Genomic DNA, 16,526 nt, shown 5'->3' on the forward strand with positions numbered 1-16,526 from the left:
TGCTCATTCATTCTGATCCCATTTCAACACAATGGACTCACGTGGGCATACTGTCTTAAATGAAAAAAGCCCACCAATCCTAAGGAGCTTATGAGAAGAGATATTGGAGAAGGAAAAAAAAACCACCACAGTTCTTGTGATTTGTCTTTCTGTTACACACTCACTAAATCTCATGAGAAGAACCAATGACACCATTCTATAAAACTCCTTTCTGATTCATGGTGGTTTCACTTCGCTCACAGTTACCAGGCTTTTGGTGGACAAAACGGACATCTGAGAAAGACCACAGAGTGCTTATGAAAACTGCAGAGGCTCACCAGGTAGGATAGCTGGTACTGTCTTTAGCATCAGGATGACAATATCAACGTCTCCTACGCTTTGCTGCATTGCGACTGTCTTTGCAATGAGTGTATTTGCTGGTGCAGCAGTACCTGCAAAGTAACAATATTCTATCCAAATTATATTTGTTTGGGTATAGTGCCTTTAACATTCACTCTAAAATGCACCCGAGTATCTTGTTTCACTCATTCACAAAATGACAGACTACTGAGAGTTAATACAACTACCAGGATCGAGGGCATCCTGACCAAATGATCACAGAGTGGTCACAGACACAGCATTAAGAAAACTCTCCTTTTGCTGTTTCTTGCTCTGAAAAGCTTTGTTAGAACCATGCTTGGTTTGGCAGAATTAAAAAGGAAGATATCAAAGCTGGTAGGAAAAGCTTGTCAGAGTGAATTCACTCTTGCAGATTGATAGCTAGGTGTGAAAGCAGAAAAGGATGGAGGAGTAGCTTTCTCGCCTACCGAAAAATTTTAAATTAGCCTGAACCTGGGCTATGGGCAGATTATTCAATGAACAGGATGAGATCATGTAAAGATATTTACAGCAACTTTACCGATTATTCAAAGAAACAAACCTTACCCTGCTTCTTTCATTTACCACAGCTCCGTAACTCAGTATAGTAGATCATTAGATCTGAAAAAAACATTTAATGAATAATCAGATTTTACCTTTGTCAGCACAGAAGTTCTGAACAGCTGCCCAATATTTCTGACATTCTGTATACACATGCACTTTACAAAACATACCAATAAAACTCCCCAAACCAACACCTTTTTTCCATTCAATGTAAGGTTACCCAGAACACCACAGTCCACAGGCAACTTGGGAAGTGAGGGACAACTGGACTACCAAATAGGTCACATTTTGTCGTAAAGGCATGCTAAGGACAACTCTTGCAGACCGAAGAGGACCAAGCAGTAGGCATGCAGTCAGAAGAGCTGCCAGACTTTAACTTTACCATGTGTCACCCTCTGAATTCTAACCAAGTCAGAGCTTGTCCTGAAAGGCTCCTGAAGTCAGCAAGAGATGGCAAGCAGTACATGTATTTTATTACGAAACCTTAAAGTTATTTTTGCCTGCTTTCTAGATAAGTTATATTTAAACAAAAAGCCACAAAAGCTCACAAGCTCTCTCTTCTGAGCCTTGAGGATCTTCCAGCACGTGCCTCAGATGACTTGGTGCCACACGAACCCCCCCGGGTTTAACGTGCCCTGCCACAAGGGCCATGGTGCCCTCACCCCGAGGCCAGCTGCCACCATCCCACCAGGTCCCATTTTGGGGATGCTCACCTTGCAGCACCCCACAGCTGCACACCTGGGGATCGGGGCAGACGGTGATGCCGGCCCTGAGGGATGAGGCGCTTCGTGTGGGCACGCAGCCATGTGCCGCCCTCACCAAGCCCGGCACTGAGGCAGCTGCAGCAGGCACCCAAGTGCTGCGCTTCCCCTCCGACGCTCCTGCACCACGCGTGATTTGCAGTGATTCAACCTCTACGGTTTGCGGTTTGGGTTCTGCTTTTTTTGCTTCCTTAAAGCAGCCGGGTGGCATACGGGCAGGCACGGAAGGGAAACCAGACCCTGGCTTTTCCCCGAGGCCGCCGCAGCGGTACCTGACAGGGGCGGCCCCGCGCACACGAGGCAGCAGGGCTCGGATGCGGGCTGTGGACCCCACTGTGGCCCCACTCCCTCAGCCCCTCAGCGGGGAAAAGGGGGGCTCAGCAGGGGCACTGCCGGCACTGCCGGCCCCTCCGCCTCCCCGGGCCCGCCCCGGTACTCACGGCTGCCCCGCTGATCCCCGCCGCCGCGCCCCGGGGATGCGCCGCGCCCCGCCCCGATGCGATGCGAGGCGCAGGGGGCGATGCCCCGAGGGGAGCCCGGGGCAGCACCGGGAGCAGGGGGCTCCTGGCCAGCGCCGAGGGCCGGCGAGGACAGACAGCACCGCGGCGGGGCGAGGCGAGGCGCAAAGCCCCGCCCGGGTGCCGGCGCCCCGGGACGCGGGGTGAGGCGGGACCGAGCGCCGCCGCCATTTTGTGGCTCAGCGGCCGCCGCCCAGCAGATGGATGCTGGGCCCGGCAGGGTCAGGGGAGCTGTTGCTGTCCGCTAGGGAAGCCCCAGGGCGGCTTCCACGGAGTCCCTGGCTCAATCGCCTTCCTCCTGGCTGCCCGTGCCCCTCACCTTCCTCAGGGGTTGAAGGGCAGCTGCACTGGGGTCTGGGCTGCCGGTCATTGCGGGCGCTGCCCGCTGAGCCCTGCTGCCGGGGGTGGTTGCGTGTGCGGCAGGGACCCCCGTGTGGTGGCATGGCCCTGAGGGGGGCTGAGGCGGAGGGCTTGGATTTTCCTGTCAGCTCAGCCAGGGGAGGGGACGGTTCATTTTGCTACGTTGCTTCCAGTCGCGTAGCACAGGCAGCTTTTCCCTGAGAACTGCCAGGTGATGGCATTTTATGACATAATTACATACAAAATTGCTGAGACATCCTCTCAAACCTGACTGGGATTGCTGACGGTCAGAGGATCAACACCTTGTGTATGAAATCTGCTGGAGGCAATGCCCCTGCTGTGTGTGCGGCTGCAGATTTGCGACGTTGGGGTCAGTGCTGTTGGCATGGCTGGAGTCCAGTCAAAGCCCCAGTCCAAATGGGAGTTCCCAAGACAAGTTTTCTGGTTCTCAGTCTGGTTCAAGCCTTGAACAGCACTGGAAAATGAGGAATGCAGTTAATGGAGTGTGGTAGACGGGTTTATGAAGTGTAGTGTAATACAGTGAGCTCAGTGACTGTAGCTCACCTCTTTGAAAGCAAAGCAACACCAGAATAATAGAAATTCAGTGCTTACGATAGGACTGGTCCAGGGAGAAATTGATGAGTCCATGGAAACATAAGGAGTAGTTCTTCAAGATATTTACTGAGCATCAAGGAAATATTTTTCAACTGAACCATGCCACAAGCCAGGTTCTTCACTTTTAGGTCAAAGAGAGAATATTTGGGACTGTGGGGGATGGTCACAAGTGTTGAAGCACCAGATCTTAATGGAGCAAAGCCTGGCCTTTAGAAGAAAAGTTGAACGCTGGATGCCCTTAAATGAACAGTCCTGAGCGAGAGGTAACAGTTAATGTATATTGGGCAAGTAGTACCCATGTCTTCCATTCTGTTAACTACATACATCATCCAAAACTTCCAGTTAATTTTAGCAGATATTAGTCTGTCATCCCTTTCTGATTCTCCTAAGTGACACCCTCAGTGAATCAATGATAAATAGATTTCTCTTCTTAGGCTGCACCTGCTCACAGAGCAAATAACCTGAATGTTACTAAGTAAGTAGCTGCATATGTGATAATTTATTTTTTTTATGGGGTAATAGAAAAAAAAAAAATAAACCCACACTTAGAGCCTCATCGTGAGAAAAAGCACCTACAAGTCCTCTTTCTAGGATCACCACCGAGTTGCAGAATCACTAGCTCCAGTCATAATCTCCTCCAGTGGCTAGTAACAGCACATTTCATCAGCAATCACGTGCTTACCCGTGGAGTGGCAACATGTCATTCATTTCCAATGCAAGTGTCTGCTAAAGCAGATTTTGAGAAATCAAGCCAGGAAGTGGCACTGAAACACATTATCATGGAAATGTTCTCTGGGGAGGGAGGAGACGAAAATAGTGAAACTTGCCAGTCAGTTTAAGGATGTTACTGGTGGTTTGGTGTGCACCAATTAAGGGGCACCTGCACCAAGGAAATTTCCATCTTTTCAAGATAGACACAAGCCAGCATAAGATAATTTTAAGATGCTTCACATTAATTAGAAGAGACAGAACCCGGTCTGGGCATTAACAGACAGTTTTGGGGCCATGCAGCAATTAACCTAAAGGTTTCAAAGGCTGATATCAAAACTGGCTGCAAATAGGACACATTTAGAATTGAACACATGCCTTGAGCATTCAGTCTTAATGAAAATGTTCTTCAAGTATATTGCACAGCCAAAACTTGCAGCACACAGTTATTTCATGACTAACTGGGAAGTCAGCAGGGAGAATGTAGTATCAGAGAAATACAAGTTGTTGAGTGTGGTCTGCACTGGGATCTGTCAGCCACACACTGAATCTCTAGAGCCACAACATGAAGTGCATCACTTCTGCATTAGAAGATCCTTCTGCATTGCTACTGCTTTAGAAGATCCTCTTGTAAAACGTGCAGAAGGAGAAAAACAAAATTTTGCCTGTGTGACAAACTGCCTTTGGCAATGGACAAGATTTGGCTATCTTATTTAAGTAAGTGAAGTGGGACAGACAAATTACACAAGAACTTCACAGCCACATTTTAAAAAATGAATACACATCGCCTGTAAGTAGTCACCGATATGACACAACAGATAGTAGGCTGAAAGGAAAAAAAGCAGAATAGTTGCATGCTCTTTAAACACCTCCGTGAAATTCCTCAGACATGATATTAAGAAAAGAAATCATTGAGCACCACCAGATGTCAGCATTGCAAAATGGTTATTCCTACCAGTTACAGAAGTCTTTGCACCCTATAAGCACTATTTATTAGATTTACTTTTTTTTTGGTGTAATGGCATAATCGGTTCTTATATTTTGCAGTCATTGACATTAGCACAGTGTATATGTCCAAAATTATCTGCAAAGGGGAATTTCTTAAATGGTTGTTTTTTGTCTCTTCATCTTAAAAACTTTTTAAAATGCTTTCACAGGGTTGGCATTAAGAGCCATACTAATGGTATATTGTCCATCTAATGGTCCTTGTAGCCATCACGGAGTTGTTTTAGGCTGCAGCAGCGAGAGATTGCATACTAAAATTCAGCCTCTCTATTGAAATGTCAGGAAGTTGTCCAGAGCTCTCTGTTGTTGCATGCCAGGCTTTATTTAACCCCTCGTACTGGCTGCAAAATGACCTGTTGGCTTCAGTTCTATGGAGAAAATGTAGAAAAGGAAGTGTGAAATTATTTGTGGTTCCATTTACAAAAAAAAACAAGGATACTTGGTGACGCAAATCTTTTTAAAGGTGTCCACCATCATAAGCCAAATCACCATGAAGAGAATGAACTCATTTTTTTCCTGTTCATTTCCTTTTGCAGGAACAAAAATCTGAACAGGTTTGTTTGTTTCAAATCAACTAACCAGCCTCATTTGTATTTTACATTACAACTCATCTGCTGTTTTGGTGGGATGTTCTTTAGTTTTCACCTATACTATTTGGTGCTGAGAGACATTTCTTGCTGCAAACATCAGCCTTCTTGCTGTCCCGCTGGTACGTCTGTCATCAGCCCCTTCCAAAGCGCCAGCACTCAGTGACAGGCTTAACAAACAGTAAGTTACTGAATCGTGCTTAGTGGAGACCCTAAATGGGAGGGCACAGTAAGCCAGAAGGGACTGTGAGAGCTCCAAGTAGCCAGAAAGCCTTTCTGCTGCATTTCTCCACCCCTTTATGTGAGCTTCTGCCCATTAAGCTCTTCAGGAAGACAGTGGGAAGGTAGCATCTTTAAACATTTGAAGATTTTGCCCAGGAGATGAGTTTGGCCACAATTTAGAGGTGATCTGTTTCATTGTCAGGTGCATCTCTGCTGCTCTTATGGAACAGTATGAGGAAAAAGGGGTTTGATAGTGGCACTTTTAGTGCCATGAAAAGAGCAACTGGAGAGTGCCACACTGGGACATGCAGAAGAATGAGACAGACAGACATGTTCAGTGTAACTCAGCTCTCGGTATGTGGAGTATTGTTGTCAGCATAGAGGGAAATGGTACTACATTTCACAGAATCACAGAACTGTAGGGGTTGGAAGGGACCTCGAGAGATCATCGGGTCCAACCCCCCTGCCAAAGCAGGTTCCCTAGAGCAGGCTGCCCAGGTAGGCGTCTAGACGGGCCTTGAGTATCTCCAGAGAAGGAGACTCCACAACCTCCCTGGGCAGCCTGTTCCAGTGCTCTGGCACCCTCACCGTGAAGACGTTCCTTCACATGTTGGTGCGGAACTTCCTGTGCTCCATTTTGTGGCCATTGCCCCTTGTCCTGTCCCTACAAACCACTGAAAAGAGGTTGGCCAAATCCCTCTGTCTCCCACACTTCAGGTATTTATAAACATTAATAAGATCCCCTCTCAGTCTTCTTTTCTCCAGGCTGAACAGACCCAGGTCTCTCAGCCTTTCCTCATAGGGAAGGTGCTCCAGGTTTTACCTTCCTAGAAAATATCTTCTGGCATAGGACTCGCCTGTGTCTCTGAAAAAGCTCCTTATCTCTGCTATGACTGTATTTTAGGGTGGCTGTAACTCTGTAAAGATCATCCTGTGAAAACCTTGTGATCATTTGATGATTTTCCCATAATTTTAGGAAATTGTTAGAAAAGTTAGGCTAGGATCATGTCTAACAGATTGTGGTTACCTAAGGAATCATCTAGTGATGCCTCCAACAATAACATGGAAGGCAGTTTGCATGAAGCTGCACAAACTAAGTGCTCCTAACTTTAAAATGTAGATTAGATGGCAGCCACAGAACTTTGTTTCTTTTATGATAATTGTAAATGAAGACATAGGGATAGATAACATTTTTTGCGTGTCTCAAAATTCTTTTTCCATAATAGTTTATTATGAACCATCTGGCCTCATTAATGTTTTATCAAAGACCATCTGGCTGTTGTATTGTTCAAGCTATTCAGCAGCAGAACTTCGTCATAAACTAACCAAAAGGAATGGCTATTAAACTGTTGTGTAAAAGCCCCAAATTTTTATGTAAGTCCTATATAAACAGTTCTTTATAATTCCTATTTATTCCTATATATTCCTAATTTATATAGTTCCTATATAATACAGTTCTTTTAAGAGCATATTAAACTACATTAAACTAGAAAAGTCTAAGAAAGACGTGAGAACTTGAATCTGAAATTATTTTATGTTTCCTTAATTTAATTAATCTTAAAATTATCTCTTTGTTTCTTAATTTTCTTTCTTTTTTTTACATCTTTGTTTTCTGAGCAGTTGGAAGAGGACCTATAAAGTCAAATGGCCAATTGTATTGAAGTAAAAAATATTAGAATTTCTTCTAAAAAATGTTGCAAATAGAGGATACCTGTCATTGAGCCTCCAAAAAATGAAGCCCTTCATCTTTTTATCACTGCACATAGACCTTACAGAGTATAAGCATTTTGGCAGGGTTCTTTGAAATACAACTGTACAGCACATTGCACTATTTAAAGGATGGTTGCACAGCACCTAGTAGGAATGGCAGCTAGGTACAGCTGACTGTGATTGCATAATACGCATTGATTTAATAAATTATACTTCAACTCATTGTTCTACTGGTACATTTTCAGGTCAATAAAAATATGATCCTAAAATTAGTGCAGTCCATACTGATTTTGTTACTTATAGGCAACCTTAAGGCTACAGGGGGGGGAGGAACTAAGGAATGCATATCTAAAGAAAACATAGACAGTGTAGGACAAAATTGGCAAACCAAGAGGAGTTAAGGGATCCACGGGGAAGAGCCTATGACTGAAGTTGCCTGTAGAGAGCAAAGTTGACTGTAACGAAGAAATATCCTTGATCAACTCCCAGCTTTTCTCCCGGTTGACACAAGTGCTCTTACATGCTCTGAAACAATGTGTGCACAAGCACCTTCACACTTATCCAACTGTGGGAGCAAATTATTTGCACAGCGTTTTCCAAAGAACCCGCAGAGGACTGCAGTTCCTCACAAGGCAGCAGGCCGGCTGGTGTTTGTGTTCCATTGATAGGGAACTGGAGCACAGCCGTAGTCAAACCTTGCAAAATGTTCAGAAGCTAACATTAATATTTCATTGAATAACACCAGATGGGTGTTTTTATCTCCCGCAACATTTCTAGCAATAGCTTTATTGTGATTTAAAACAAATTTTTGTGTCTCCCTTTTGTTTGGTTTTTGAGGTTCCTTTGCTATATTTCCCAATTATTTTACAACTCTGTGACCTCCATTCTCACTATGTGTTGTCAGCTCACTCTCTCTTTCAGAACTGAACTATGACTGGAATTCCTGTTCCAGTGCAAATTGAAAGGAGTCTTTCCAGAAGAATAAAGTAAATGTATTTTTTTCAGTACCTACTGAGACGGAAACAGAGAAATTGGTTTTGAGAGCTCTGAAGCAGGCCATGGCTCACATAAGAAGCAGATGCACTGAGGAGACGACTGCAAATGGCAAAGAAACCAGAATGTCCTGAGGAGCTCTGAGGCTGTGCTGCTGCCACTGCAGGGTGAGCTGGGGCTCCTGGGGCTTCCCAGGGCATCTGCAGCAGGAGCTGCCAGGGACCATCTGCATTATCTGCTGTAGAAATGCACATGGCAAGGGAGGACCAAAGGAAAAAAAAATAGCCCATTTTGTACAGGAATGATAATTCATACGGTCGGGGAAGAACATACTCATTTTCCTGCTCTAAAATGAAGCAGGGCAAGAAGAAAACAGTTTTTTTCAAAACAAGGAATGAGGGCTGGCAAGCAGCTCAAAAACATGTGGGCTGCTAATTGTGTGGATATTGATGCTATTTGTTATATCACAATTACATGTATAGACCAGGTAGTCATTATGCTGGAAAAAAAAAATCACCTACAAGACAATGTGTGGATCTGTTCTCTCACAATTGAAAATGTATTTTCTGTGCTCTGCCATGGAACTGAGACCGGTGTCCTTGCTCCTTGTGCTGCCCCTGTTTGTCTGAATGACACGTTGCTTTGGGTGATAGCATCTGCAAAGGGTGGTGCAAGAACCTTGGGTGGATGACTTTCTTATTCCCAGAGCCTTCCTCTTTGCAACTGGGAGACAGGAATGCACTTCTTGCTACAGAATTGTTTGTAGTCACCTAAGTTTTACTTGGTTCTTCCAGAGTTACTCTCCAGCCTCACCAGTGCCAATATACCACAGTGTGAGCAATGCAACTTGAAAGAGAGAAGGAAGACCAGCTGTATCCTGCAAGCGTGAGTACAAAAGGAAATAATGAGTAAACAGTGCTGGCAACACGTGAGCTGCTCTCATTCTTTTCCCTAGGACCACATGACTGCAAACTTCAATACCGAGAAACTTATTTCAACAATATGTACTCTTCCCTCTCATTCCTTCCCCCCATCATTTCAAACAAAATAATTCCTGTTGGTATCTATGTTGGACAGTGTTAGAGAAGAAAACATTCACACGAGCATCAGTTTAGGAAGCTCTGTGGCTAGATAAAATACAGTGGAGCTCCTACTGTAGCCTTTTTTGCAGTGCAGCACATCTGGGTATCTTTTCCAGTTTCTGATTTCTCCAAAGTTAAGAATATAATATCACCGAGTTCTCTACCCTCCACCAACTTTGGCTGAAGTATTACTCTCCCCAAAACAAGGAAAGGGAACAGGTTAAGGATGGGCTAGGCTTACCACCTTTTGGTACCTAGAGAACTCCGAAAAGTCAAGCTTGCCCTAACTGACCTACCTCTTTTTCAGGCAAAGTTCTCAGTAGATATTTCTCCTACAAAAGGACTTCAGAATTTGGTGCACTACTTTTGAAATTCCTAAGAAAGTTGATTTTCCCATCCCCTTAACCTGTTTAGCTATTATATGGCTCTAGTTGTTTTCACAAGATTTGTTTCACGGACTGAAGTGCAAGTAGCAAACAGTGAATACAAGTAGGATGATCTCTTGACTTCGCTCCATCTTCAGTTTGACAATGGCTGAGATGATAGCAAACATGAGAGTAAACAAAACAGTAAATCTCTCCCAGCTTTTAGACAGGTTCTCATCTATTGATAAACCTACATAATCTTCCTTGCTCTAGGCAGCAATCAAGGCATTGCAGACATACCCTCATAAAACCTCAGAAGGAAAAGATTTCTCAAGGCTTGTACTGCAATAATTCAAAGTAGTTTTACTGCAGCCTTTATCAAGGCATCTTTTCTTTTACATGTGTAAAAAAAGGGAAATTTGTAATTTAGGAAATCAAGTTTTTATTAAATAAATTCTTTATAAAGGAAAACAATGTTAACTATGCAAAAAAAAATTATTTTCAAATTCTAACATCTGGTCTTGTTAAAATAGCAATTGAAACATAGCTCAAACAAAATCCTAAAAGAGAAATAGTGCCCTAACAGAGAAAGCCAAGTAATTCCCGAAGTCTATGAAATTAGAGACAGGAACCTCAGCTGATGCATTCATACGCAACATCTTGTCTTCCAGGAATTTATTATTGTTCCAAGAGCCTATAAAAACTTACATCAATGAATCCACAGAGTCAAATTCTAAGTTAACTTAAGCCTCAGTTATACTCAGCTCAGTACAGCAATGTTGATTTACCTCAAATGAGGGCTTACACAGCAATTTGAAATATATCCCATGGTACAAAGCAAGCAAATATACAGATTTGTAAGTAGACAGCAGAAATCTGTATCTGGACAGCTTTTAACCCCTTAAAAAAATAGCCTAACCCTACAACTTTTTATGCATCTGCTGTGCTAGAAGGGGTATCTAAGTTAAAAATCAACAATCTGAGCATGGAGAACAATGCTTGCAAGATGAAAGAAATGTAACAGAGGCATTGAAAAAAGAAAGAAGCCAAGATGTGACAGTTACTAAGCAGAGCAAGCTTTGCTCAGCTGTCAATGTTTTTCCTCACGCTATGGTGGTTTGAATCAATTTGCAGTAAGCATTGACTTTAAAACAGAGATTACTGTAAATGAACAGACAACTGAGATTAAACACAAATTGAATGCAAGGTCTACATAAGCCACATTCACCTTATACTTCTATAGAGTAGAGAGCATATTTTATTTTAGCACTGACCGCAAGGTGGGAACTCGGCATGATAGTAGCTCCAGGGGCAATCATGTTAAATTCACCCCATATCCATTTCTCTGTGAGAGAAGTTCCGATTGCCCTCAATGTTCATGATCAGGGCAACAATAACAAGGATCCCTTGCCATCTTCCTCTCCCTTTTATAGTTATGAAAAAAATATTCACTATTACTGTAAACTGCTTTATTTTTTCCCAGTGAACTAAATGTTAGCTGCTTCAGAGCAGATTTACAGAATCACAGAATCATCTAGGTTGGAAGAGACCTCCAAGATCACCCAGTCCAACCTCTGACCTAACACTAACAAGTCCTCCACTAAACCATATCACTAAGGGCTACATCTAAACGTCTCTTAAAGACCTCCAGGGATGGTGACTCAACCACTTCCCTGGGCAGCCCTTTCCAATTCCTAACAACCCTTTCAGTAAAGAAGTTCTTCCTGATATCCAACCTAAACCTCCCCTGGTGCAACTTTAGCCCGTTCCCCCTCGTCGTGTCACCAGGCACGTGGGAGAATAGACCAACCCCCACCTCGCTACAGCCTCCTTTAAGGTACCTGTAGAGAGCGATAAGGTCTCCCCTGAGCCTCCTCTTCTCCAGGCTGAACAAGCCCAGCTCCCTCAGCCGCTCCTCGTAAGACTTGTTCTCCAGACCCCTCACCAGCTTCGTTGCCCTTCTCTGGACTCTCTCGAGCACCTCCATGTCCTTGTAGTGAGGGGCCCAAAACTGAACACGCTACTCGAGGTGCGGCCTCACCAGAGCCGAGTACAGGGGGACAATCACTTCCCTAGCCCTGCCGGCCACGCTGTTTCTTATACAAGCCAGGATGCTGTTGGCCTTCGTGGCCACCTGGGCACACTGCTGGCACATATTCAGCTGCCTATCAACCAGTACTCCCAGGTCCTTCTCGGCCAGGCAGCTTTCCAACCTCTCATCTCCCAGCCTGTAGCGCTGCTTGGGGTTGTTACACCCCAGGTGCAGGACCCGGCACTTGGCCTTGTTGAACTTCATACAGCTGACCTCAGCCCGTCGGTCCAGCCTATCCAGATCCTCCTGCAGAGCCTTCCTACCCACGAGCAGATCGACACACGCACCTAACTTGGTGTCGTCTGCAAACTTACTGAGGGTGCACTCAATCCCCTCATCCAGATCATCGATAAAGCTATTGAAGAGGACTGGCCCCAGTTCTGAGCCCTGAGGGACTCCACTAGTGACTATTTACTCTAAGCAGAGTTACTTAGAGCAGATTAAATCTCTGAAATCAATCAGTAATGAAGTGATTCCCAATGACATCATGGTAAGTTTTAAAGTTAAAAGCTCAATATACAATCAAAACAGCTGGATTTCACAGAACAGGAGATTCTTGCCCACTATAAAAGCTGCATTTCTTGTGGCCTTTCTCCTTATCCTGCCACACACAACAGCTGAAGATGTTTTGTGGGGTAACAGATTCTTTTATCCAAATTTCTCAGCTCTTCCTGGAACCTCCATGCTTCCTCCTGTCAAACCTTTTTTACACGTTGAGTATGGGAAGTGCTGCAGAGCTGCAGTCTGGCATTACAGGTTGGTCAGGAATTACACTCATTGTACTCCCACATTTTTCGTGACCCTAATCCATCTGTACTGTATCTTATATGGTGGGACTGGGAGGCACAGTTGATTGACAGAGTTGCACTAAACCACCATTCTGTGAGGGAGAAAACACCACAGTGATAGTTCTCTTCCAGCTATTTATTTTATCCAGCAAATACTATGTTTCCTTGCTTTTAAAAGTTGTTTTATGGAGAACATGCAGTTTGTGGTTTCCACTTTCATGCTAAAGCATAACATTTGTGCTGCACATCTGTCTACTAAAAATTGCTTCTAAGAACCAACTTAGAACCATAAATGAATTCCATCAGCTTACCCCTTTCCCTGCTCCAGTGTCTGGCATAGTAGCCAAATGACAGTGCCATATAGTGTGTGCAGGTAACCGGTGACCAACTGGAAAATTGCAAAAGTTAACTCTAAGACAGATTGTGGGAGTGATAAATAAGACTTCTAGCAGATGGAAGCTTTCATAGTTGCCATTTTTGCAGGTATAAAACCCATAGATCACTACAGCAGCTAAACTTGTTTCAGCTGTCAATAACAACCTTTGAAGAAAGATGCTTACAACCCCTGGGAAAAAGTGAGGGTGCTCTACGACCTTTTGCAAGTCTGATTTATTAACATCCAACTAAATTGGTTACAGAGGCAAAGAAGTAAATCAAATTGCATGTCAAGGTGCTCCAACAGTATTACAAATTTTTGCAGTAAGGAATGCAGAAAACAGGAATGATCCTGACTACAGCAGTTTTTCTCAAAAATCTGAAAGTCAGTGATAATTCTAACACGATACCCTTCTTCATCCTGAAATCACTAATGCCCTATCAAAACAAACAACAATTTCAACATTTAGCAGCTTTGCATATGTAATACCTCATACATGTGGCATGTTTTCCAGTACCAAAACTAGTAAAACACTCAACATAAATACAAGACTGCCTGATTCTCAGGTGTACCAAATATTCTCATAGACACCTCGAAGATAGGGAGCTCAAGGAGCTCATCATCTCTTGTGGATCAATCTCCAAAACATTCCCATAAGCTTTAATACAGTTTTGTTTTGTACAACAGTAAAGCCAAATCAACAATTTCTACAAAAAAAACGAACCACCTATTTATTTTTTTTAACATACAGCGACTATTTATGTGAAAAATTTTTCTTATTGCTTTCAAAAGCTGCAGCAAAAACAGTACCTAAGAACTGAGCAGTTCAATAATGTATTTGGTGATAAGTTACAGTTACTAAACTTCAATAGATAAGCCAGATAACATTTGCAATTTCTTAACAACTCACAGCTGCTGGAGTAAGTTGCACCCACCAGTAGCTAGAAAATAGAAAGGATGAGTTAGTAAACACTGGGAACTTTATTTATAGTAGGCAAAATCCATGAATGAAAACAGTACCAAAAGAACCTTCCATTTTAGCTTCACTCCTTTGAATAGGACCACCCAACTCCAGCTCTTGCAAGATGCATTCAGTTATGTGGAGAAGTTGGGGTTTCATCCTTCGCTATTATATCTGCATGGCAGGCCAGGTTTTGTACTCTTCAGCTTGCCTCCACCCCCCTCCCCGTTGTATGAGTAATGTACAAAAAAAGCTGTATTGAACAAAATAAGATACACTGAAAATGTCCTGCTCTGCAAAGCTGATCATCTAGAGACACAATAGAACAGATTTACACAAAGCAGATGCGAGAATATTAATGATGAATATGCTGAGCAGATGTAGCTGGATATTTCTCTAGCACCCTTACCAGGCTGTGGTCTGGCTCCAGAGTACAACTGTGAAAAAGTCAAGGAAAAGGTACAGAAATAGACCGTGATGTTTATGGAAGAAGTTTATAACTACAGCTTTTAGGCATATTTTGTCATTTGAAATCCTGTTAGGGTGGGATGTTTTACTATTCTTTGGGATTATTTTTTTTAATAAAGAGAAAATGGGACATTGAATAAGGGCTTTAAGATACAAGGGGGCCACACAGAAAACCTAACAGCAGTGTAAACAGCTGAGGGAAATTGGGGGGCAGGGTCTTCATTTATTTAAGACCAGCTTTGAACCTTTGCCCAACCCCAAAGCTGTCCCTAGCCGATGTCCAGCCCTGTGAATTTGTGTTCCTCTCTGTCCAGTGATCTGGCTTCAACAGCCTGAAACTCTTCAGGGACAGTTTAATCAGTAAAGTGCCAAAAAATAAGGTGACTGAGTCTGCAACCACCACCTCCTCCAGGGGCCAGGTTTTAACAGGAGCCAGCAACCCAGCTTCAGGTCCTTCAAAGAAGGACCAGCTGATTTTCTAGGCTCTGTATGAAGAACCTAAGTACTTGACTGGATCTGTATTTCAAAAAGTACCCAAAAAAGGTAGACTGATGCTGGCAAACTAACACATAAAGCATAAATCAGAAAGCAAATATGAGAAAGGGATGCAATAAGTAGTGGTGCACTCTAGTTCCAGTCAGTCTAAACAGCACTTTATCCTTCCAAGAGTAGCATCCTATACAAGTTACCCTGTTGTTTCATAACACCAAATCTCTGCACCAAAATCAGAACCTCAATGTCAAATCTGAAAATTTGAGAATACAGCTGTGGGTTTCTATTTCTATGATTACTATTTCCTTGGACTTTTTTTTTTTTTTCTCTCTTTGCTGTCTGATTTGAAAACTGAGTCAGTGGTTTAACACCCAAAAGCGTGAGCTGCTCCATCCCCTTGATGTAAATTTATAGTAAGCTTTTCACTTTGTGAAGGAGTACACAAGGAAAGGGAGAGCTCGATGAGTGGTGCTTAAACTGCCTCTCCAAATCATATTAAGTAATGTTTACAAAGTCATCAAGTAAGAGTGCTAGAACAGCAGGCAACGGTCAACAGGAAATTCTAGGACTGATCCACTGAGCCGAACAGTTTGGGAGTCACTGCTGCGCATGAAAGGACGCAGTAAGTTGCTTGCTATTTTCTTTCTACTACTCAGGGTAGAAAGACTCTAAATGTCAGTCACTAAAAACAACATATGTCTTAGTATATTGCAGAAAGCTAATGTAAGTTAGGCACTCTAACACAGCTGAAGTTTTTGGAAAAAAAATACCAAAATGTCATTATTTTACCAAGAATAACTATAGAATGTATTAAGGTTTGTGAATGATGTAAAAATATATTTTTTTGCAGAAATACACAAATAACAGAGACATTTTTCTTCCACTTCTTAATATACAGTTGTCAGAAGCTTAACAACTAAACCCAACTCCTTCACACAAAGGTAAGCAGGGACAACTATACTGCAGTTGGAAATGTGGGGTCAGAAGATCATTCGTGACTGGTTACACCAGGTTTTCAGATGTGTATCACGGATTTACAAAAGGAGTTCTTCTGCAACAATTTCCCTTTGTTTATCTAAAAAATGCACCTTCATGGGCATTATTTTACTGAGGAAGATAGTAAAATTCTGAGTTTTGCCTTCCTGCTAAGGGAATTTTGTCAAAGGAAACAATTTTCTATAAGGCACTTCCCAGCCCAATTCTCCCTGTCATTAGGTAAATGTCTTTTAGACATTTTGGATTGGAAGATACAAGACAACAGCACCAGTCTGATTACTCAAAAATCATGACTCAAACACCCAAAATGAAATTAGTTTTTGTTTAACACCCACAGATTTTAATGCATTATGGTTCTTTAACTCTCTTTTTGCCTCTAATCCTTTAATTTTGAAAGCTGTCAACTATTAGCTCATATGACATAGTAGGGGGAAAATCCACTCCATATGTAGAAAAAGCAAAAGCAGCAATCAGATCAGACAATAATCACAATAGCTGCCAAATAT

General features: G+C 42.9%; 1 protein-coding gene and 1 long non-coding RNA gene across 18 annotated transcripts in view; one reads left to right on the forward strand and one right to left on the reverse strand.

Moving 5' to 3' along the window:
- GSDME (gasdermin E) overlaps window positions 1–2,497 on the reverse strand; it is a 35,790-nt gene extending 33,293 nt beyond the window's left edge. For 9 of the 17 annotated variants that reach the window (XR_013945658.1, XR_013945659.1, XR_013945660.1 and 6 more), the window contains exons 1-2: window positions 1,635–2,116; window positions 925–978 (exon numbers count right to left, since the gene is read on the reverse strand). The gene's annotated coding sequence lies outside the window, so the exon portion shown is untranslated. The other 8 variants (XM_080577901.1, XM_080577897.1, XM_080577899.1 and 5 more) reach the window with 5 other exon arrangements.
- Window positions 1,752–14,394, forward strand: LOC308188638. Its single transcript, XR_013945661.1, has 4 exons — window positions 1,752–1,847; window positions 3,304–3,438; window positions 8,413–8,567; window positions 9,195–14,394. It is a non-coding gene; the product is annotated as an uncharacterized lncRNA (long non-coding RNA).
- The last annotated feature ends 2,132 nt before the right edge of the window (window positions 14,395–16,526 follow it).

This window comes from Anser brachyrhynchus (assembly GCF_964034855.1).
Source record: "Anser brachyrhynchus genome assembly, chromosome: 2".
Classification (NCBI taxonomy): domain Eukaryota; kingdom Metazoa; phylum Chordata; class Aves; order Anseriformes; family Anatidae; genus Anser; species Anser brachyrhynchus.